This window comes from Anabrus simplex, chromosome 14 (genome assembly GCF_040414725.1).
Source record: "Anabrus simplex isolate iqAnaSimp1 chromosome 14, ASM4041472v1, whole genome shotgun sequence".
Classification (NCBI taxonomy): domain Eukaryota; kingdom Metazoa; phylum Arthropoda; class Insecta; order Orthoptera; family Tettigoniidae; genus Anabrus; species Anabrus simplex.
Genome location: NC_090278.1, coordinates 45899887 through 45926124, shown reverse-complemented (window position 1 = coordinate 45926124; position 26238 = coordinate 45899887). Strand labels below are relative to the sequence as shown.

General features: G+C 38.2%; 1 protein-coding gene across 1 annotated transcript in view; it reads right to left on the bottom strand.

Annotated features, from left to right (window-relative positions):
• The window catches only part of LOC136885707 (uncharacterized protein PF3D7_1120000), a 73227-nt gene that overhangs the window by 41630 nt on the left and 5359 nt on the right, over window positions 1-26238 (bottom strand). The gene's annotated exons all lie outside the window — the stretch shown is intronic.

Genomic DNA, 26238 nt, shown 5'->3' with positions numbered 1-26238 from the left:
AATATCCTAATATTTTGAACCCTACTTTTTGAGATTAATTATCATCATTTTCATCTCCTATCATCCAGCTCCTACACTGATGGCACTTCTCCACCACTCCTCTTCAGTAATCCACTCTTCTTTTCCTTACACTGTTTCTGACAGAGTCCATCCATCACTCTCTTGTACTCTTTACTTCTATCTTAGCCTCTGATACTAGTTTCGGTATCCTTCTTGCCTTCATCCTCATAACATGTCCAACTATCTCAATTTACTCTTCTCCATCCTATCACTCAGTTTCTCTACCCCTATCTCTTTCCTGATCTCAACATTCCCTAATCTGTCTCTCCTCAGGAACTTCATCGCACTGGCCTCAATCTTACTCTCAGTCCAGTTCCAAGTCTCTGATGAGCACAAAACATATCATCTGTATCACAACCACCTTCTGGTGGCAAGTATTTTCTATCCAACTTTGCATTACTTCACTTCGCAAATATTTGAACAAATGTATGATGCATTAAACAAACTCAAGGTTTTGTCCCCGTATACTTCTCCTTCTCTTCTTGTTATCACCACTGCTTTGCTCTTCTCCACATGGATTTTCATACCATATTTCTCAGTATTGTCGTTTAAAGCACTTCTGTACTGTTGGCTCCCCATCCACAAACAACAATATATTCACATCCCCTCCATATTCTGCCTTTGTTTCCGTTAGTATAATTTCATCCATAACCATTGTAAACGTAAGTCGAGACAATACACTTCCCTGTCTTAATCCAGTTCAGTTGGGTTTCTAAACCAATTGGTTCTCCCCAATGGAGTCTGAAAAGAAATGGAAAAATTCCAATACATTGCTTTCACTAGTTCCCTTCATTGCCTTCCAATCCTCTTCTTTACAGGGTTTCCCGCACCTCTTTTAGTGAGATATGCCTTCTGTAGATCAAGGAATACCATCACTACATTTTTCAATATTTCCACTGTTCTTCCATCAGTAATCTCATGGTAAATAACATTGACCTGCCCCATCAAAATTCATACGGCTCTTCTTCTAAATTTCTTCCCACCCTTCTTCTTTTTCTCCTTTCTAATATTTTGGCTACTTGTGACAACAGTATAATTGGTCAGTAATTGTTGAATACCTTCCTGTGATCTTTCTTCAATACTGGTATTGTTACACCTTTACCCTATCATCACGTACTTGCTTTTTCCTCCATATACACCTTAGAAGCCTATATGCTGCTGCATTCATCAGTTCCACACATATTACATCCATCCCTGCTACTCATTTCCACATCCGCAATTAAAATAATATTCTCTATTTCTGGATCCTCCTCATATGACATTTCTGCATCATCTCTCATATTCAGGAGTTTATCAAAATAATTTTTCCACCTATTCTTTACCTCCTTTGGGTCTGTTATTACATTTCCACTCTCTTCCTTCACTTGTTTTATATAATTTTTTTCTTTTCTCTTATTTTCCTTATCAATCCACACAACATACTGTTTCCACCATTTACATCATTTTCCAACTCTTGTGTGAATCTCTTCCAATATTTGTTTCTTTTCCAGATTTACCACCCTTTTTACACTTACTTTTAATTTCCTGATAATTAATCCTACTTCCTTTTTCCCTATCTCTATTCCATTCTTCCCATGATTTCTTTGTTTGTTTAACAACCTCCTCCACCTTTTCATTCCACCAAGGTGTCTCCTTTTCCTTCACTCTCACTGAAGTTCTGCCACAAATTGTCTCTGCACCGCTTACAAATATGTTTTTGAATTCGGTCCATTCTCTTTCTACACTTTCTATCTCTGCTGTTTTACTTCCTCCTGAAACTTCTCTATTAATTTCCAGGCTTTTATTTTCTTCTGTCTTATTTCCTATATTCTCACATAATATCTATCTTCAATTTTGCCCCCACTACTCTGTGGTCTGCATCAAACACCTCACCTGGTAGTGCTGTTACATCAATTAGCTGTTTATGATTTATTTCCTCAACCAAAATATAATCAACACCATAACTGTTTTTGTCCTTCTTTCACCTTAGCCCTATCTAGCGGTCTTTCTACTATTCTTCTTTCTAAACCAAGTGTTATTCATAAACATTCCATTTCTCTGACAAAAATCAATCAACTTATCTCCCTCACTGTTTCTTTACCCGTATCCAAATGGACCAGTCACACCATTCTCTACCAATTCTGTCATTTCCAACCTGTACACTGAGATTTATCACTTCCACATCAGGGATTACTTCCTAGAGTGTCTCCAAGAATTCCTCTATTTTTCCTAACTGCTTCCAGTTTGGGGCACATAAACTTCGATTAATTCTTTCACTCCTTCCTTCGTCCTCAGTCATACTCTGATTATTCTATTCCTTGCTGCTTATCAGGGAGGCCCAAAAGACTTTCTTGACCCAAATCCTTCTTGTATAGACTATTTGCAGAGCTTGATGGTGAAATTGTAACCTACATAATGTATTGTATATTTAATTCGTGGTTGTGTGTTTTTATTTTCAATGTCATACGCTAAACAAATCAATATTCTATTCCTAATGCAGTGTGCCCTATCCACATATTCATCCACGATTTTATTAATAATCCCTGCTACTCCTCACCTCCTTCACCACATGATTTCACTCAGTCCCATCATTGCATCAATGAACTCTTCTGATTTTCCTGCCAGGGACATAACATTTATTATTTGCACCTTCATAATATTAAACGCTGGTTGCACACTTATCACAGCTCCCCCAGCACAAGAACTGTGCATTGTTATGATGGGTTCACCACTTCCAAAGGCCTTTTAGAGCTACTGCCAGCTGCCCCTAACATGGGGAACAAACACTGCTGACGAATCGTGTACTCAGACAAAGCTTGTGCTCCATATTAAATATCGTCGCTGCCGGGACAAAACCTCCTATGTGAAATAATTTTAGCTTAGAACTTTGGCTGGTAAGGTTCTGCCATCTAAGGTGCAATATCGTGTGCATATTGTCAAGGCATTCTCGCTCTTCAGAATGTATGTGCTGCGGGTCAGTACATCTCCAAAACATATTATCACATAGGAGGTTTTGTCCCGGCAACGACGATATCCTATTCTAAGCAATAAATATAATTTTTCCTCCGTATTGAAGTGCAATTACAAGAAATAAATTGACAAGATGGTAATATCAAGTAAGTGATATTACATCAGTCTTGGGAACACTTTCAGCCATTCAGTGGCCATCTTCGGCCAAATAAAAATTAAACAAATTATGTGATAACTAAAACACATGTATAACAAAGACAATGTTACAGGAATAATTATAACATTAAATTACATATAATAACAAAATTTATGGTTCTGATCTTCTTGTCATGACATGATGTCTGTAAGTTGACTTAGGACCTCAGGCAAAGAAGTAAATCTGGAAATGATAGCCAGAATTAGGAATGAATAAAAATACACATCAGGGATTACTTCCTAGAGTGTCTCCAAGAATTCCTCTATTTTTCCTAACTGCTTCCAGTTTGGGGCACATAAACTTCGATTAATTCTTTCACTCCTTCCTTCGTCCTCAGTCATACTCTGATTATTCTATTCCTTGCTGCTTATCAGGGAGGCCCAAAAGACTTTCTTGACCCAAATCCTTCTTGTATAGACTATTTGCAGAGCTTGATGGTGAAATTGTAACCTACATAATGTATTGTATATTTAATTCGTGGTTGTGTGTAGAACAAGCACTGACTTGCTGGAGGAAGCAGGCAATGTAAACAAAGGAGTAGGTGGGGAGAGGAGGGGAGGGGGAGGGAGGAGAGAAGGGATGTCCAAGGTGGGGCTGAAGGATGTGGAAAGAAAGACTGCTGCTGAGAGGGAATTTAAAGAGATTATAAAAGAAAGAATTCTTTTTATCTGAGACATGATTACTAAAGATAGGATAAGTCAAATAAAATGATTGATTGGGTCAATGGCCTAGCTGTTAGGCCCCTTCAAACAAACAACATCATCAACAACATCAAAATGTTTGATTTCCCTGAAATTTCATTTATTTTGAAGTTAGGATTGAAAAACTGTTCCAGATGGATAAAACAATTTTCCATACTATTGAGCAGGGGGTCTTTTTGTATAACTTTGAGAACATTCACATCTTGGTTGATATTAGTGAACTTATGGTTAGTATCACCCATGTCCTATCCCATGGCCAAAAATCTGTTGTATTTCAGGGTGTTAACATGCTCTAAGTAACTTGTATGGAAGCTCCTACCTGTTTGACCGACGTCACATTCGTTACAATTATTACAACTGAGTCTATAAACAGCTGACTTAGTGAGCTTATTGCTATGATTAATAGAACTGGTACTGTGTAAAATATCTGTGCTTCTGTTACAAGTTTTGAAGGCCATTTTGACATCACGCTTTTTAAATATGTTTGTAATTTGGTAGATTTGTTTATTATTAGCTGTAAAAGTAAATAAAATATTGTTGTGATTTTTTCTTTTGTTAAGCAGATGAAGGCTGGGGATTATGTTTATTGATGATTTTCTCTATAAAGGAGATGTTGTAGCCATTAAATTTAGCTGTACTGCAAATGTTGTTTAATTCATTTTTAAGTTCTTTTTTAGATGACGGGATGCTAAGAGCATGGTGTACCATACTATGGTATGCTGCACATTAATGGGCATGTGGGTGTATGCAATCTTGATAGATTGTGTTAGCAATTTGTGTTCATTATTTAAAAATCTTGTAGCTCAATGAACCAGGTCGTCTGATGATCGTTAGATCTAAATACAGTAGAACCTTGATAATTCAAAATCGTTTAATTCAAAATCACACCTAATTCGAAGAAGCACTCGTTCCCGGAAACAAGAGGTACGGTTTTGCACGTTATTTAAATTATTTAACTCGAAATACAGATAACTCGTAATTCAAAGAACAATGTTAGTCCCATTACCAAAATTCAGAATTTTAATTCAAAACTGCTTTTAAGTTTTTAAAAAGTAGTATTTTACAGAGTAATTTAAATTCAAAATTTATCCACGTCATGATAGAACGCGTCTTCCGAAACGTACATGGGTAGATAACCACACTTTCACTCACTTCGGTGTGTGTACAGTGTGCTTCATATTTGTTAAGTTCAAGTGAAGTCTTTTGTATTCATCATTTTAAGGAATGCCATAATATCATGTAGCAGACTGTGCAGAGAGGCAGAATCCGCGAACACTGGCGATGCCGACAATTGGTGAAAAGGAGTGGCTCAAATAATCAATTTGTATGCACCGAACAATATTGTCATTGTCAACGAAACTGCATGGTGCTTTTAATGCGGAACCCAAACGGACTTAAGGTTTTAAATGAGAGAAGCGCCAGTCGGAAAATCATATAATGGTGGGGGTTATTGTACTATTGAAACCTGTAATGCACACGGGAGCGAGAGACTTCCGCCCCTTGTCATAGGAAAGTTCGATAAGCCACGATGTTTTAAGGGCATTGGGCACTTTCTGTGCAAGTACAAGGCATCTAAAAAATGCAAACAGGAAAGTAATAAAAAAAGGCATTTGCACAGGAAAGCCAGCAATATTTCTCTTCATCTTTGAATGGAATTTTTTTTGTTGCATGAGGTTATGTTTGCCAGTAACGTATCCAAATGCATTATTTGAATAGGACTATTGTCAATGCACTTTGCTGGATACATTTCAGAAACAGTTTTCTCCATGACACTTGAAAGGCTTAAACTGTGATTCAAAGCAATTGCATGCATTAATGGGTCTTAGAATACTTTGTGACGCGGCAAGGGCTGGCATGTCTGAATTTTGAGGGAGGTGCCGTGGCGGGAATTCAAAGAATGTTTTAGTGCAGACGGAAGCGAGAGACTTTCTCCCCTTGTCACAGGAAAGTTCGATGAGCCGCGATGTTTTAAACACATTGGGTACTTTCCGTACAAGTACAGGGCATCTAAAATGCATACAGAACAGTAGTCCAATGAATACAGCAACATGCACAGGGGAGCCAGCTTAGACTTCTCATCTTTGAATATTTTTTCCTTTTGCTGTGTGAGGTTATGTTTGTCAGTAAGTTTTCGAAGTGCATTATTTGAATACTGTAAATGCCCTTTGTTGGATACAGTTTGGAAATAGATTATTGCCATGACATTTGAAAGGTTTAAACTGTGAATCAAGGTTAATTTCATTCAGTAATGGGTATTAGAATATTTTGTGATTTGGCAAGGGTTGGCATTTCTGAATTAGGAGTTGGCGGTTAATTCGAAATCACGTAATTCGAAGTCCGATTTTTGCGTACCAGTGACTTTGAATTAATGATGCTTTACTGTAATTGAGTTTTATATCGTTCTCTGATTCTAGTGTAAACATCATATGTGGGTCAATATGATAATGTTGGACAGTGCGGTGATGGCGTCAGTTTCACATTCGTTCAACCGCCAACACAATCCAACAAGTTTCCATACACCCATATGCCCATACATGTGCAGCATACCTTTGTATGGTACATCATGCTTTTAGCATCCCGCCATCTAATAAAGAACTTAAAAATGAATGAAACACCATTCACAGAACAGCTAAATCTAATGGCTACAAGAGCTCCTTTATAGAGAAAATCATCAATAAACATAAACAACAGCCTTCAACCACCTTAACAAAAGATAAAGCTCACACAAAAAATATCTACTTTCACATTTAATACGAAACAAGTCTATCAAATCACAAAAATATTTAAAAAGCATGATGTCAAAATAGTCTTCAAAACTTGTAACAGACACACATATTTTACACAATACCATAGCAATAAGTTCACCAAGTCAGGTGTTTATAGACTCAATTGTAATAATTTTAACGCATCTTATTTCGGTCAAACAGGTAGGAACTTCCACATACACGATACTTAGAGCATGTTAACGCCCTGAAATATAACAAATTTTCGGCCATGGGACAGCACATGTATGATACTAACCATAAGTTCACTAATAACAATCAAGACATGAAAATTCTCAAATTTATTAAAAAGGCCCCCTGCTCAATATTACAGAAAATTGTTTTATCCATCTGGAACAGTTTTTCAATCCTAACTTCAGTCTAAATTAAATTTTAGAGAAACCAAATATATTTCATTTGACCTTTTAATTCCTATTTTTAGAAATCATGTCTCAGATAAAAATAATTCTTTCTTTTATAATGTCTTTAAATTCCCCTCTCAGCAACAGTTTTTCTTTCCACATCCTTCAGCCCCACCTTAGACACCCCTTTTCCCCCTTCCCTCCCCGCTCCTCCCTTCCCTATCTACACCTTTGTTTACATTGCCTACTTCCTACAAGTCAGTGCTTGTTCTAAATCAGATGTTAGAGGTGAGTCTCATAAATAATTTTTCTTCTTTCTAATTTATTTTCTTTTTTTTTTTTGCTAGGTGCTTTACGTCGCACCGACACAGATAGGTCTTATGGCGACAATGGGATAGGAAAGGCCTAGGAGTTGGAAGGAAGCGGCCGTGGCCTTAATTAAGGTACAGCCCCAGCATTTGCCTGGTGTGAAAATGGGAAACCACGGAAAACCATTTTCAGGGCTGCCGATAGTGGGATTCGAACCTACTATCTCCCGGATGCAAAATTTATTTTCTGTATGTTTATTAATTCCTAATTCTGGCTATCATTTCCAGATTTACTTCCTTGCCTGAGGTCCTAATTGAACTTGAAGACATATCATGACAAGAAGATCATAACCATAAATTTAGTTATTATATGTAATTTAATATTATAATAATTCCTGCAACATTATCTTTGTTTGTTATACATATGTTTAGTCATCACATAAACAGTTTAATTTTCATTTGGCTGAAGATGGCCACTAAATGGCTGAAACTAGTCCCAAGACTAATGTAATATCACTTACTTGATATATTGTATTGAAAAGGTGGACCCTCTTAACAATTTATTTCTTAAATATCCCAGTGCAAATTCATATTAGCCCTTTCCTCTTTCAACTGTCATGGCTGCCAAACAGCATTCCCGTCTGAACAGACTTCGGCAAACAAGCAAAACCAACTATCTCAGACTTCAAATATCTCTCCCCTTGTGATAGAGCTCTCTCAATGTCATCCACATGTTCCTTCCTGTCCATTCCCATTCGTCATAGTAACTCAGACAACACCTCATTTATACCTGCTATCATATGTTCCTGGAACTCAATCCCAGCTGAAATTACAGGCATAGGCAATCTGAGGCTATTTAAAAGGAAATGTTTAATTTGGTACTCAAACCTGTAGAAAGTAGATTTCTCTAACATAACAAAACTAATGTTCGGTTCTTAATTATCAATAAGGATAAAAAATTATATTGGTTATGTAAAATAATTTTAGTGTCCACTCTTAGAATCCTTTCCTAAGCTTCTATGTGCTCGCTCCCCAGATTCCAAAGGCCTGCTTGAACTCCAAGGAGCGGTGGATTCCTGTGAATAGTTACCATCTGGGGTAGTGTCTTCTTGCCGACTACTTGGTTGTTGATAAAGGAGTGGATCGGTTCAACCAAAATCCAATAAAGAAGTATACGGCGAGATGGAACCGATAACAACAGCATGTCGTCCGTACGAATAATGATCAGCTCACAAAGACAATCTGGAATGTTCTAAAATCAAATGCATCTAAGTTGAGATGGTTCCCAGAGTGTGAGAGGTTGGCATTACGGAGGACGAAATCAACAACAGGGTTAGTTTCAGAAGGATGGTGCGAAGCTATCAGGGTTTTATGGTGGAGACAGGCCCTGTACACGAGGAGCAGAAGAAAGCACTGATCGACAGACGGCAGACAAACAAGACACAGACACTGAAAATGAGATTGATTTTTAACACGCAGTCCGTAGAGGCTCCAATCAAGAAAACAAATAATTGTTAGTGATATTTAGAAATAAGATGTTTAACTAATGATTCGATGTGTACTATTCACATTATCCCATAAATTGTATATAACGGTATTGTATAATACGGTTTGGCATAACAGCAGGCTTCATAGCCTGAGTCCTGCCATATAAGAAAGGCAATAATGTAAGCTAAACCAGCTTTTCTGACTATTCAGTAATTGTTTTCAATCATCTCCTTTAATTTTTTCAAGTGTTTAATTCGAAATGAAATTTTTTCAAAGTTTATGCATTTTCTTCATAAGTCCATCTCCTTTCTCTATTGGGAGATTATTAATGGCCTGTCCTGTTTCTGCTATAGTTGTAATGAAATTATCACTAGAAATTACCTTTACTCTAAATTCTTCCCAGCAGAACAAATATGACCTAGGGCACCACAGAGTAATTCGATTAAGCACCTGACATGAGGTTTGGGCGTCACTGATCTGTACTCAACGTCTCTTCCACAGGTACTCTATGTACTGAATATTACCAAATACTATTTAGAGTAAGATAGGGTGGTGAATATTAAATATACACATCGTTAGCTCATCCAATGGAGCCGAGACATTACATTAAAGTAAAAACAATACATTTATTATTCCACCTATTCAATACTCAACTAGTTTACAAAATTAGGATTTCATCCTTATTTTAATGCTCAATTATTAATGCATTGTACATGCTTTTACTTTCATTTGATCTTCAATATGGGTTCTACAATGAGAATAGTCACTTGCAGAGACATTAGTCGCAATGTGTAAGCTTGTATTGTGGACTACGCAAAAGTTTTAGAACACTGTCAGCATGGTAATAGTATAAAGTTCTCAGAACTGGAAAAGACATAAAATGACATCCAGATTATTACCAATCTTTAATTGAGCCAGAAGGCTACTGGGAAAGTGGACATCCAATGTCAGTGCTCAAGACAATAATGCAAGGAGTGAGGCAGTAGGTATGTTTTTCTCACTCCTCTTCAACATCTGCTCAGAGCAGATATTCACATACGCATTTGAGGGGCTCCAACAAGGTACCAAGGTCAAAGGTGAACTTTTCAACAATGTAAGATACAATAATGAATTAATATTGATTTAAAAAAAGCATTCAGACACTCCAAGAATAGGTCACTAGAGTCTACCAAGCAACCATACTTTAACCTGAGTACCAAGAAGACAAAGTGCATGGTCATAACAAAGAAACCCACACCACCCAAAATCCTCATGATGGAGAGGGTCAGTAATATAGTATAAGTTGGGTATAAAATTAACAATAGGGACACTTCTCTCAAAATCAAATGTCGAATAGAGAAAGCAAGGTCTATCTTTATAAGCGTGAAGTAACTCCTATGCTTAAGTGATATTAAAAAGAAAACACCCTAGTATATAACATAGTGGCCTGGTTGTTGACATAGCAACAGAAAAGGGAATCCACGCTTATCAAATGTGGACAACTGGCTCTGCGCACTTGGCTTTTCATACCAGAGGTAGCTGACAAAGGAAGCAATGAACTATACTGCAGAGGAGAGGGAAGAACCAGCAGTTTAAGGAAACACAGACAAAGGGAGGAACTAGGCAAGTTAATACATAATAAGAGAGACGAAGAAATCCTCTTTGGATTATCAAGGTAACTACAGATACAGTAAGTGTTTTCTTTGGCTGATTTTGAGCAATAGGAAGATTTTATTGTGCTGTTTCCCACAGGCAAAATCTAATGGTCCAAAAGTCCTAATTAATAGAGTGGCAAACTATTAAACATAAGGAGCCTTCATTGCGAATCACGAGCAAACTTCTTATAACATGTGATGTCCAGGTACGTAAATACCAACCTTTGCATACCTGAATTCATACATGACACCCTTAAACAATTGTCCACTATAACAGATCTGTGTGTTGGCGTGGCTGTTAAGATGTTGAGAATAACTGCCAAACAACTGAACGTGGAACAAAATTAGTTTCAATGATTAGATATATTAACATTTGCTTTGGAGACCAAATTGTCATCTGAGAGTAAGCACAGATTTACAGAACATTTGGAGCAGTGTTAAAGAATATGGAAATTCACTACCCAGATAAATCAACCCTGCACAATAATTTTTATAACGCCAAAGGGAGAATCCCTAAATTCTGTTCTTTTACGCCTGACACAAACCACAAGATGCTTGAAAGGAGCACATGTCAGTTCTTCATGGGTGCTCAAGGCACAGTCAACGTCAATTTGTGCCATGGTCGAGACAATCAGTTCTAATAGAGTACTCAAGGCACAATTCACGTGAGGTTGCGCTATTCAGTTCTTGAGAGTTAAAACCCACGTCATATTATGCCAAAATATGATGAGAGACAAACTTCATAACACTTATCTATATTCACAAAGCAACAATTCATGTGTAATAATAAGTATAACTGCAATACACAGCAAATAGCTGGCAAATACCCAACCCTGTTATTTGTGTCAAGGACAACGCTGCTGAGACAAGGTGAGTGAATACTAACCTCATGCTAGGTGGAAAGTAAGCCAAGTGAGACATGTTTAACAAGGTTTGAATCAATATTGCCACATAGAACAGCAGATCCTTAAGTGTAAAGTGTTCAATATGAAATGTAAAGGAATAATAATTACCACTGTTCAGAGAGTTCAAGTGTCACTTATGATACCGATAACACCAACAGACCACGCCAGCTGTCCATCCGTTGTGGGTATCGATGATGACATCACCATTAATTTTTGTTGAGCTATGAATAAGCATGACAGATTAAGGTTAATATTTCTTTTATGTATATTGTAAAACTAGCTGTCATTGTCAACATGTCATAATTTTATGTTTTAATGCCCGTTCTTTCCCAGTAGAAACTAATAACAATATTTGTGAACCATTACAGGTGAGGAATATGTATCTGCAATGCTCTATGGCATTGTGTGCTCACCAGCCACTAGGTGGCAACTGTTGTCTCTGTCTGTAGTAGCATTATCAGATCAGTACAGCTTGCGCCACTCTCCATTTACACCAAGGAAGAAGACCATTCTGTACTCCATTTTTTGTGGTCTGAGGGTGTACCTGGAGCAAAAATTCATAGAAGACTTTTAGTACAATGGACAATGTTTTGCCACAGCGGATGCTTCCATTCCATGTTTTCTTTGCTCTCTGGTTCAAAGTGGTGAACACGTTTCATCTCCAGTGATGATCCGTTTCGGGGCTTTTCAATTTCGTTAGCAAGATGGTCCAGTAGGTGCTGACAGATTCCCACATAATGGAGCTTCTCCTCTTCATTGAGTTGTTTACGAACCCATCTCGAACAGACTTTGTGAATGTTAAGCCTGTTATGCATGTGATCACGTGCATATGGTTTGCCACACCATCAGCAGTCACTCGTCTCTGTTTCAGGATCATATCATCCACTTGTTCAATATTGGTATCAGTTAAGGTTGCAGATGGATGCCCTGATCTTTCCTCATTCTTCACGCTCGTGTGACCCCTTTTGAACAGTTCAATCCACTGGTAAACATTTCACTGTGGCAAAACATGTGCTGAAGCTCTTCTATAAATTTCTGAACCTGGTACAAGCTCAGACCATTCAAAAATGGAACGCTGTTGTTCCATGGTGCAAACAGAGAGTGGTGTGGCAAAGCTGTAACGCTGAGACAACGGTGCCATATAGCGGCTGGTGAATACACAACGCCATAGAGTACACTTAAAGACATTTAGAGCAAAACTGCAGATACATATTGGCTTGCCTATGTAAATTCAGTATTTAGGGAGGATGCTTTATCGACAGGATGTTTCTTCTTAAACATGTATGTCTTGATGTCAGTAACTCAAGACAATTTATAATACTGTATAAACCCATTATTATGTCCCCGCTTATTACGTTTATTACACTCTTTTTGTAAGGTAACTGGATTGCTTATCTACAATACTGCATCATTTTACTCTAATATAAAGCTTCTAAATTCCACTCAGAGTTGTAATACACAGTTCATGCTCACACCCAGGTACATTTCCAACTAAACCTTTATTCTTTACCATTGAAGTATACATAAGAACATTGATGAATGTGTGTTCATTTTCAGAACACAAACGGACATGTCCAAATAGGGGTGAAAACAAAGTGATAACAGTCCTCCAGGGTGGATTTTTATCACAGTTTGAGAGCTTCAGTATGGTGTATGTCCTCCACGAGCATTTATCACAGCTTGGCACCTACGTAGCATGCTCCGTATAAGTCGTCTGAGGTCATGTTGTGGTATCTGGTCACATTCTTCAATGAGAGCCTGTTCAAGGTCTTGGAGAGTCTGTGGTGGTATGGGATGCCCATGAACACTTCTGTCAAGCCTATCCCACACATCCTCGCTGGGATTAAGGTTGGGACTCACTGTTGGCCATTCCATCTCTTGAATGTCCAGTTCTTGCAAGACAGTTCAGGTAATGCGTGCTACATGAGCCCTGCCTTTGTCGTGCACGAGTACGAATTCAGGGCCAACACCGTACGCAGCAACCAACACATGCTGTAGCAATATCTGCTCGATGTACACCACAGCTGTACGATTACCAGGAATGACAATAAGATGAGTACGGCCATCAATACTGATGCCACCCAACAACATCACAGAGCCTTGTCCGAATCGGTCGCCTTACTGGACAACATTTGGCATGTACTGCTCAACATGGCATCTTCATACACGTTGACGTCCATCACGCTATGTCAGGTGAAATCTGGACTCGTCTGTGAACAACACAGGTCCCCATTAATAATGCCAATTAATTGGTCCATTATTGGACATTATAAATCTTCCAGCTAACTCAATCCTGGTTGCCAGCGTTTCATCCCAGTGTACTAAGTTGAGCTTATCAGTTGGTAAATAGCACACCTACCAAGACGTATGGCTAGTGTATACTGTGGAGGCCACTGCGTAGGATACTTGGAGCCACCGGTAGTACCAATGCAGTATGAGAGATATTGTCTCCTGGCCTGCCTGGCCATGAGATGATACAAATGTTGATTCCCATACGGAAACTGAAATATTTGTCCTGAACGAGTAAGTTTATAACACCAATTATTTGGTGCGTTATTGGACAGTGGACAGGTCTCCATTGGCGAAGATGCCAGTTGACGTGGGTACCGGCAAACAGAAGGTGATGTTCGCGATGTTGCTGTGCTAAACGGGGCACTCGAACGTCTAGGTCATAAGAACACTTCTCTTAACCTGTTCCTTACTGTCTGGTCAGACACCGTGACTCCAGTGACCCTCCGGAGGTCTTGCTGCAGTTCTCTGGCACATGCCGCACGAAGCCGCAATACACATATGGTCAGATATCGGACATTCTGTGGGATTGTCATGCGTCCATGACCTTGTCCAACCCTCCTTGTGAACTAGCCTGTCTCACTGTAGCGATTCCACAAGCAGTGAATAACAACAGAGAGACATTGAGATCCACAGCAATAAAAAAAGGCCATCCTTCCTGGATCAGTATGACGGCTCTTGCAACTTGAACCTCGTTAAGATTTCTCGTGGGATGTGCTGGTTGATGTAAAACATGCTTAAATGACTGCAGTAGTCTGTGTACCTGACGACGACACATGGACGCACCAATATTCATTTCGTTTAGAGGGGTCTCCTGACATTTTAATGCATGGCTACACCTATAGATGGCGTATAACTTCAATCTGACATACCCTGAGTAGCTAAGGTCTCTAGGCATGCTGTATGATCAATGGAATGCCTTCTACCAAATTAACATTCAATCAATCAATCAATCAATCAATCAATCAATCAATCAATCAATCAATCAATCAATCAATCAATCAATCAATCAATACTGATCTGCATTTAGGGCAGTCGCCCAGATGGCAGATTCCCTATCTGTTGCTTTCCTAGCCTTTTCGTAAATGATTTCAAAGAAATTGGAAATTTATTGAACATCTCCCTTGGTAAGTTATTCCAATCCATAACTCCCCTTCCTATAAATGAATATTTGCCCCAGTTTGTCCTCTTGAATTCCAACTTTATTTTCATACTGTGATCTTTCCTACTTTTATAAACGCCACTCAAACTTATTAGTCTACTAATGACATTCCACGCCATCTCTCCGCTGACAGCTCGGAACGTACCACTTAAATACAAAGTATGTTACAAGTGTTTATTTATCTATCCACCTATTCAATACAAGGAGATCTTTTTAGAAATTAAATAGGATGCATCTGGATGTGCTAGGAGTAAGTGATATTCGGGTAAGGGGAGATAACGAGGAAGAGATAGGAGATTATAAAGTGTACTTGACGGGTGTTAGAAAGGGAAGGGCAGAGTCTGGGGTAGGGCTCTTTATCAGGAATACCATTGCACGTAACATAGTTTCTGTTAGGCACGTAAATGAGCGAATGATGTGGGTAGATTTGTCTGTTGGAGGAATTAGGACTAGAATTGTGTCCGTGTATTCACCATGTGAGGGTGCAGATGAGGATGAAGTTGACAAGTTTTATGAAGCATTGAGTGACATCGTAGTCAGGGTAAACAGCAAGGATAGAATAGTGCTAATGGGCGATTTCAATGCGAGAGTTGGGAATAGAACTGAAGGATACGAAAGGGTAATTGGTAAATGTGGGGAAGATATGGAAGCTAATGGGAATGGGAAGCGTTTGCTGGACTTCTGTGCTAGTATGGGTTTAGCTGTTACAAATACATTCTTCAAGCATAAGGCTATTCACCGCTACACGTGGGAGGCTAGGGGTACCAGATCCATAATAGACTATATCTTAACAGACTTCGAATTCAGGAAATCTGTTAGGAATGTACGAGTTTTCCGGGGATTTTTCGATGATACAGACCACTATCTGATCTGTAGTGAACTAAGTATCTCTAGGCCTAAGGTAGAGAAAGTGAAATCTGTCTGCAAACGAATAAGGGTAGAAAATCTCCAGGACGAGGAAATTAGATGGAAGTACATGGATATGATTAGTGAGAAGTTTCGAACAGTAGACATTAAGCAGGTTCAGGATATAGAAAGTGAATGGGTGGCATACAGGGATGCTGTAGTAGAAACAGCAAGGGAATGCCTAGGAACAACTGTGTGTAAAGACGGGAAAAGGCGAACATCTTGGTGGAATGATGAAGTGAGAGCAGCTTGTAAACGTAAAAAGAAGGCTTATAAGAAATGGCTCCAAACAAGGGCCGAGGCAGATAGGGAGTTGTATGTAGATGAAAGAAACAGAGCGAAACAAATAATTGTTGAATCCAAAAAGAAGTCATGGGAAGATTTTGGTAACAACTTGGAAAGGCTAGGTCAAGCAGCAGGGAAACCTTTCTGGACAGTAATAAAGAATCTTAGGAAGGGAGGGAAAAAGGAAATGAACAGTGTTTTGAGTAATTCAGGTGAACTCATAATAGATCCCAGGGAATCACTGGAGAGGTGGAGGGAATATTTTGAACATCTTCTCAATGTAAAAGGAAATCATCCTGGTGGTGTTGTGAACAGCGAAGCCCAAGGGGAGGAGGAAAATGATGGTGGTGAAATTATGCTTGAGGAAGTGGAAAGGATGGTAAATAAACTCCATTGTCATAAAGCAGCAGGAATAGATGAAATTAGACCTGAAATGGTGAAGTATAGTGGGAAGGCAGGGATGAAATGGCTTCATAGAGTAGTAAAATTAGCATGGAGTGTTGGTAAGGTACCTTCAGATTGGACAAAAGCAGTAATTGCACCTATCTACAAGCAAGGAAACAGGAAGGATTGCAACAACTATCGAGGTATCTCATTGATTAGTATACCAGGCAAAGTATTCACTGGCATCTTGGAAGGGAGGGTGCGATCAGTCGTTGAGAGGAAGTTGGATGAAAACCAGTGTGGTTTCAGACCACAGAGAGGCTGTCAGGATCAGATTTTCAGTATGCGCCAGGTAATTGAAAAATGCTACGAGAGGAATAGGCAGTTGTGTTTATGTTTCGTAGATCTCGAGAAAGCATATGACAGGGTACCGAGGGAAAAGATGTTCGCCATACTGGGGGACTATGGAATTAAAGGCAGATTATTAAAAGCAATCAAAGGCATTTATGTTGACAATTGGGCTTCAGTGAGAATTGATGGCAGAATGAGTTCTTGGTTCAGGGTACTTACAGGGGTTAGACAAGGCTGTAATCTTTCACCTTTGCTGTTTGTAGTTTACATGGATCATCTGCTGAAAGGTATAAAATGGCAGGGAGGGATTCAATTAGGTGGAAATGTAGTAAGCAGTCTGGCCTATGCTGACGACTTGGTCTTAATGGCAGATTGTGCCGAAAGCCTACAGTCTAATATCGTGGAACTTGAAAATAGGTGCAATGAGTATGGTATGAAAATTAGCCTCTCGAAGACTAAATTGATGTCAGTAGGTAAGAAATTCAACAGAATTGAATGTCAGATTGGTGATACAAAGCTAGAACAGGTCGATAATTTCAAGTATTTAGGTTGTGTGTTCTCCCAGGATGGTAATATAGTAAGTGAGATTGAATCAAGGTGCCGTAAAGCTAATGCAGTGAGCTCGCAGCTGCGATCGACTGTATTCTGTAAGAAGGAAGTCAGCTCCCAGACGAAACTATCTTTACATCGGTCTGTTTTCAGACCAACTTTGCTTTACGGGAGCGAAAGCTGGGTGGACTCAGGATATCTTATTCATAAGTTAGAAGTAACAGACATGAAAGTAGCAAGAATGATTGCTGGTACAAACAGGTGGGAACAATGGCAGGAGGGCACTCGGAATGAAGAAATAAAGACTAATTTAGGAATGAACTCGATGGATGAAGCTGTACGCATAAACCGGCTTCGGTGGTGGGGTCATGTGAGGCGAATGGAGGAGGATAGGTTACCTAGGAGAATAATGGACTCTGCTATGGAGGGTAAGAGAAGTAGAGGTAGACCAAGACGACGATGGTTAGACTCGGTTTCTAACGATTTAAAGATAAGAGGTATAGAACTAAATGAGGCCACAACACTAGTTGCAAATCGAGGATTGTGGCGACGTTTAGTAAATTCACAGAGGCTTGCAGACTGAACGCTGAAAGGCATAACAGTCTATAATGATAATGTATGTATGTATGTATGTATATAAAATGTTAAGGGACATGTTTCGCCCATATTAAGGGCATCATCAGCCTCCAATTCAAACCTGTATGGTGAAAAATCAGGATCCTGATTGCTCTTACAAGCCATAAAAAGAGGATATCATTATAGGTGTCAGTCTAAACATACAAAATATTAGAATGTCCTTGGCTAAAATTGCAGTATCAAGCTGCATAAGTTCACATGAATATACTTTCCGGAGCGTTGAAAAACTTGTTGGGGTAGGGCAGTAAACAGCTCAGTCTTTATAATGAAACAAAAATGTGCCTCCTTGAAGATGATAAGAAAAAGCAAAGCTGATACACTGTTACAGATGTCAATATCGTATGTTGTGATAAGACAACAGATCTCTTAAATGGCTGTTCAGCTGTCTATAGTCTATTTAACTGGCTGAAGGAGTGAAAGTCGAATGTGTTATGATAAGATAACAGTCTTCCTTACGTAATTGTGGGAGCAAGGAAAAAGCATTCAGTTGTCTATAGATGTATTTATCTTATTTGAAGGACGAAAGTCGAAGGTTTATCAACGTTGATAGAGCTCTTTGGTGTGAAGTCTATCAACGTCGATAAACCTTCGACTTTCGTCCTTCAAATAAGATAAATACATCTATAGACAATCGAATGCTTTTTCCTTGCTCCCACAATTATGTAAGGAAGACTGTTATCTTATCATAACACATTCGACTTTCACTCCTTCAGCCAGTTAAACAGACTATAGGCAGCTGAAGAGCCATTTAAGAGATCTGTTGTCTTATCACAACATACGATATTGACATCTGTAACAGTGTATCAGCTTTGCTTTTTCTTATCATCTTCAAGGACGCAGATTTCTGTTTCGTTATAAAGAATGAGCTGTTTACTGCCCTACCCCAACAAGTTTTTCAATGCTCCGGAAAGTATATTCATGTGAACTTATGACATGCAGCTTGATACTGCAATTTTAGCCAAGGACATTCTAATATTTTGTATGTTTAGATTGACACCTATAATGATATCCTCTTTTTATGGCTTGTAAGAGCAATCAGGATCCTGATTTTTCACCATACAGGTTTGAATTTGAGGCTGATGATGCCCTTAATATGGGCGATACATGTCCCTTATCATTTTATAATAATATTTAATTTCTAAAAAGATCTCTTTGTATTGAATAGGTGGATAGATAAATAAACACTTGTAACATACTTTGTATTTACGTACATTTCAGTACGGACCTAACATGAGAATTATAACATGTAACATACCACTTAGTCGAGCAGCTCTTCTTCTTTCTCCCAATTCTTTCCAGCCCAAATTTTGCAACATTTTTGTAACGCTACTCTTTTGTCGGAAATCACCCAGAACAAATCGAGCTGCTTTTCTTTGGATTTTTTTCTGTTCTTGAATCAGGTAATCCTGGTGAGGGTCCCATACACTGGAGCCATACTCTACTTGGGGTCTTACCAGGGACTTATATGCCCTCTCCTTTACATCCTTACTACAACCCCTAAACACCCTCATAACCATGTGCAGAGATCTGTACCCTTTATTTACAATCCCATTTATGTGATTACCCCAATGAAGATCTTTCCTTAAATTAACACCTAGATACTTACAATGATCCCTAAAAGGAACTTTCACCCCATCAACGCACTAATTAACACTGAGAGGACTTTTTCTATTTGTGAAACTCACAATCTGACTTTTAACCCCGTTTATCAACATACCATTGCCTGCTTTCCATCTCACAACATTATCGAGGTCACGTTGCAGTTGCTCACAATCTTGTAACTTATTTATTACTCTATAAAGAATAACATCATCCGCAAAAAGCCTTACCTCTGAATCCACTTCTTTACTCATATAATTTATATATATATATATATATATAAAACAAAGGTCCGATAATACTGCCTTGAGGAATTCCCCTCTGAATTATTACAGCATCAGATAAAGCTTCACCTACTCTAATTCTCTGAGATCTATTTTCTAGAAATATAGCAACCCATTCAGTCACTCTTTTGCCTAGTCCAATTGCACTCATTTTTGCCAGTAGTCTCCCATGATCCATCCTATCAAATGCTTTAGACAGGTCCATCGCGATACAGTCCATTTGACCTCCTGAATCCAAGATATCTGCTATATCTTGCTGGAATCCTACAAGCTGAGCTGCAGTGGAATTACCTTTCCTAAAACCGAACTGCCCTCTATTGAACCAGTTATTAATTTTGCAAACATGTCTAATATAATCAGAAAGGAGGCTTTCCCAAAGCTTACATACAATGCATGTCAAACTTACTGGCCTGTAATTTTCAGCTTTATGTCTATCACCCTTTCCTTTATATACAGGGGCTACGATAGCAACTCTCCATTCATCTGGTATAGCTCCTCCGACCAAACAATAATCAAATAAGTACTTCAGATATGGTACTATATCCCAACCCATTGTCTTTAGTATATCCCTAGAAATCTGATCAATTCCAGCCGCTTTTCTAGTTTTCAACGTTTGTATCTTATTGTAAATGTCATTGTTGTAATATGTAAATTTTAATACTTCTTTAGCCTTAGTCTCCTCCTCTATCTGGACATTATCCTTGTAACCAACAATCTTTACATACTGCTGACTGAATACTTCTGCCTTTTGAAGATCCTCACATACACACTCCCCTTGTTCATTAATTATTCCTGGAATGTCCTTCTTGGAACCTGTTTCTACCTTAAAATACCTATACATACCCTTCCATTTTTCACTAAAATTTTTATGACTGCCAGTATGCTTGTCATCATGTTATCCTTAGCTGCCTTCTTGGCTAGATTCAATTTTCTAGTAAGTTCCTTCAATTTCTCCTTACTTCCACAGCCACTTCTAACTCTATTTCTTTCCAGTCTGCACCTCCTTCTTAGTCTCTTTATTTCTCTATTATAATAAGGTGGGTCTTTACCATTCCTTACCACCTTTAAAGGTACAAACCTGTTTTCGCATTCCTCAACAATTGCTTTAAACCCATCCCAGAGTCTGTTTACATTTTTTTTTTACTGTTTTCCACCGATCATAGTTACTTTTTAGAAACTGCCTCATGCCTGCCTTATCAGCCATATGGCACTGCCTAATAGTCCTACTTTTAAGACCTTCCTTTCTATCGCATTTATTTTTAACTACGACAAAAACAGCTTCATGATCACTAATACCATCTGTTACTTCGGTTTCTCTATAGAGCTCATCTGGTTTTATCAGCACCAAATCCAGGATATTTATCCCTCTGGTTGGTTCCATCACTTTCTGAATCAGGTGTCCTTCCCATATTAACTTATTTGCCATTTGTTGGTCATGCCTCCTGTCGTTCGCATTTCCTTCCCAATTGACACCTGGTAATTCAGATCTCCTGCTACAATCACATTTCTTTCCATGTCGTTTCCTACATAGCTGATTATCTTATCAAATAATTCTGAATCTGTGTCAGTGCTACCCTTTCTTGGTCTGTACACTCCAAATATATCAAGTTGCCTATTAACTTTAGAAATGAGCCTTACACCTAGAATTTCATGTGTCTCATCTTTAACTTTTTCGTAGCTTACAAATTCTTCTTTCACCAGAATGAATACTCTCCCTCCCACCATTCCTATCCTAGTTACGTGAGAAAATTTGTGCATCCATTACATCATTTCTCAGCTATGATTCGACCCCTATTACAATATCTGGTAAATATATATCTATTAAATTACTTAATTCTATTCCTTTCTTTACAATACTTCTACAGTTCAACACTAACAATTTTATGTCATTCCTACTTGATTTCCAGTTCCCTGTTCCCTTATCACCGCTCCCTAGGCCACCCCGTTTCCCTGAATGTACCTCCCTATTACCTATTACTTTCACATACTAGACATATCAAAACATGTTCCCCTAATTCTTTTCAAATGTGTATCAAGTTGGGAGTCATTTCTATACTTACTAAGTGGTTTCACGTACAATTTAAGCACAATTTTGATTTCTGTGAGTTGGAGAAAGTAGTACATTCTTGTCATTAAATTAAGTTTATAATTTATTGGATTATTATATAATAATATTTTTTGTGAGAGTAGAAATATTAACTGTAAATGTTAATGTTAGGTGAAGGAGGTGGTGCGAGGCCCAGGTATGGTTCAGACTAGGTTTAATCTTAATAATAATAATAATGATAATAATAATAATAATATTCTGCAACACAGTTGGTATTAAAAGAATGTTAACAACACGGAACTTTTGTTGATCCAGCTTTAAAGGCTTGGTACTGCATCAAGGCAAATATTTATAAGCATTTTATTTCAGATTTCACCAGGGTTCTGAGCGTGTTTAACAGTATTGATGCTTCCAAGAAGGTTCTCTTCATCTCGTTGTGTTTTGTTTTGAAATGTTATGTTGTTGTACACCACTGAAATACACATTGGAGGGAATAATGAATCCGTAACTTGAGCTTGTTTAACGTCCATTTTTATATTAGCAAGTTAGGGAAACCACAGGTAGTTGCAACTATTAACCTTGTTCAATAGAAAAATAACAAAATTTTCCAATTTTAACAAACATTTTGAAAATATTTACAATCTCGAAAATTATAGTATACATAAGAGAACAGGTTAAGTTCCATATCTCAATGTTTTATTGTTTGATGTAGAGCAAGATTCAATTAGTAAACTAATTAGTCTCATTAGTCAAGAATGAAGCGTTGTTCTTATTTGAGAATCACAGTCTGTTCAGCTATTCTTGTATGGAAAATCTTTGGGATGAGTTGGAGAAAGTAGTAAATTCATGTTATTAAATTAGGTTTATAGTTCATTATATCATAGTAATATTTTCTGTGAGAGTAGATATATTATATTGAAGATGTGTTAGCGATACTGGATGAATAGAGCAGTGGCGTAGAGGATCTGACGATGATAAAAAGCGACCACAGCTCAAGATCAAACTTATATATGATCTTCAAGTTACAGGATAGTTTAGCTTTTGATTGAGGTGAATGGGGAAAGAACAGATTTACACATTGCACCTCATAGGAAATTTATACAAAAGGGAATGGTTACCTTTCTTTCTGAAGAAAGCAATATTAGGTTTTAGTTTCCATGTAGGGAAGATTTATTAACCCTCAGCAAATGTCATGAGCTCCCTGGGTTTGTTTGCCCTTGGTAGTCCCAGTACCTTCAAGGCAGTTGTGATAACATCAGAATGTGGTCTATTGTAATAACTACATAACTCAAGCAGTCCGCTGGACCTCACAACACCGGTTATTTAATTTTCTATCCTGGTGCAAAATTCTTTATTGTTGTATAAAAATGGTTTTGAAGTTATAACTATGGCCAAACCTGGATCATCAGACATGTGTATTGGCAGAGCTTCTTTTGAAGATGTGTTAGCGATACTGGATTAATGCAGCAGTGGCATAGAGGATCTGACAATGATGACAGAAAGCGACCACAGCTCAAGTTCAGATTTATATATGATCTACAGATTACAGGATATTTTAGCTGTTGATTGAGGTGAATGGCAAAAGAACAGATTTGCACATTGCACCTTGGTGTTATGAGTAGGATATATTTCAATTTTTCAAGAGTCTGGGTGAATGTCTATTTGAAACTTTGTTTTAAATAAATCATTTCATAAATACAATTTTGGGATCTTTATTGGTATTGTTATTGATATTGTGATTACACATTTAGAAATGTATTGTGTGTCTCTATGGAGCTTATTAGAAGAGTTATGACATACATTATTGAAGTAGATGTTAGCTACATGATATTTCAAAATCCTATTAATAACTTCCCTAAGACAAATGATTGGAATGAACATTAACTAAATACAGCATTGTGATTTAAAGACATTTTTCAGAAATTGAAAACCGTATTCTAGGCTCAACACATTGCTGACCCGCTGCTCCTCACACAGTCCATCCCCTATGCCCGGCCATTTCCTGAGCCTGGCTTCATTAAAACAATCCTAATAATATTTTCTGTTGTGAAAAGTTGTATAGGAATGACCTCAGTATAGGAGTACACACAACCTAGACAGATTTCCTCACCATCACCACTCACACTTTCATCAGAAGAGCTTTCAATATCGAACTCACGTTCCTCAACCTTATTTGGGCCTTCCAATTAATTATCTGCATACAGTTCATTAAGTATTTCATCCTCATCTAAACATGTGGTTGGTCTGGGAAGCACCATCTTAAGCACCACGTGGCTCTTTGAACGATGTAAACATGAGTTTGGAAAACTAAGAAACTGCAGCATAACCCCCCATGGCATTACAGCCCTTGAAGGGCCTTGGCCTACCAAGCGACCACTGCTCATCCTGAAGGCCCGCAGATTACGAGGTGTCGTGTGGTCAGCACGATGAATTCTCTTGGCCATTATTCTTGGCTTTCTAGACTGGGGCCGCTATCTCATCATCAGATAGCCTCTCAATTCTAATCACTTAGGCTGAGTGGACCTCAAACCAGCCCTCAGGTCCAGTTAAAAATCCCTGACCTGGCCAGGAATCAAACCCAGGTCCTCCGGGTAAGAGGCAGGCATGTTACCCCGACACCACGGGGCCAGCATTGCAGCATAAAACAGAAGAACGAAAAGTAAAGGTAGCATGGAATTAAGAAAACCTTCAAAAATGTGAATATATAAAGCTTGATAGCCAGCTAGTTTCGAAGTTCCAAGAGATGTCACCGAACATATTAGTTCATGAACATGAGTTAACTCAGGACCCATCTGCAACGTTTGGCCAGCCAAACATAAGCAGACCTGGCTCTCATCCGCAATGTCCTCTGGACATCACAACACAAGCGTCATGGCGCTTGCTGAGGTTTAATATTCTATCTGTTTTATTGTAACAATGTCAATTTTTATTAAATGAGGGATGTTCAGTGGAACTTTGAAACATGTAACATTTAAAGAATATAGTGACTCATTATTTGATGTTTCTTTCTTTACAATATACTTTGGGGAATTTAACCTTTTAAGTGCCGAGTTACCAGTTGACTGTTTGGTACCTCAGTGCTGAGTTTTTTCATTTGTCTGTAAAATGTTTTTGTAGAAGCCTCAATTTTTAACTTATCAGTGGAGAGATTACCTTAAAATATTTATAAATGTTGGTTGTTTATAAATCTAAATGCAAATGGAAAATCGTATACTTATGTTCAACATTATTTTGAGAGAAAACAAAATTACACTTATGTGCCCATGCGTGCATTATCATTATACAAAGTAAAGAGCCCAAAATAATATTATTTCCTAAAATCTGTAGGCAACTATAAGTATATAAGTTGATATTTTAAAATACTTTCCAAACCTGGAACTGTGGTGATAGTTAAATGTTTTCTACTGGTTGTTTGTGTTGCCAATTTGTTCAACTATCTGCACCAACTCCACTGGCACAAAAGTTTCTAAAAAATCAATGATTTTCGGGTTGTCATCAAACACTACTTGGCCCTCAGAGCCTGTCACAGTTACCTGAAACTCTGGTGAAGAAAAGTAATCCATCCACCACGAAAAATAGCTTTCGTACTCACCGTGTTTTTCTTCTTTCGTATAGAAAGAGGCTCTGTTTCTCTTACACATACAATATATTCGGCACTCTCTCTATCACTCTCACTTTCAAAATCGCTTAACTATTCCTTAAAATGATCATCTCCATCATCACTCTCCACTGTGGTTAATAACTGAAAGATTCTGTGATCCGAAATAACATCGCTGCAAGAACAACTAAGTTGTTGTTCCGCCATGTTTGTTTACATCACAGACGTCTACAAAAAGCTCTGTAAGTTACTTCTCGAAGCTATAATATCTGATCAGTTAGTTCTACATAATGCCCAACAGATGGCAGAACATGTCAGAGATCAAATTCGCAATTGAAAGTGAACCAGGAAACTCAAAAAAATTAAAATTCTCATGAACCGTCTATAGACAGGCATAGCACTGGTGGACCGGCCGTGTCAGCCCGTGTATAGGCGGGCGTAGCACTCATTGGGTTAAAGTAAATACCAGCCTACTATTTCAAGTAGACTGTAAGTAGTTACGAACATATATTTTCCAGTGAATATGTGGCAGTGTAGAAGAATAATTGGTGATAAGCTATGCCAGGATAAAAACAACGAACCAGCACCAAGCTGTTCTCACCTTGGAACTCTACGACATTACACACTTGACTGGCTAAGGCATTAGAAAAACAAGAAGCAAAAAACCAGATACTACAAACTACATAGCGGAGGGATTTAGAACAATACAAGGTGCCAGAGCGGACAAGATATTGAGCTACTTTAAGGAATGTTTTTTCCATTCAGCATTCTTCAGGCACCTTC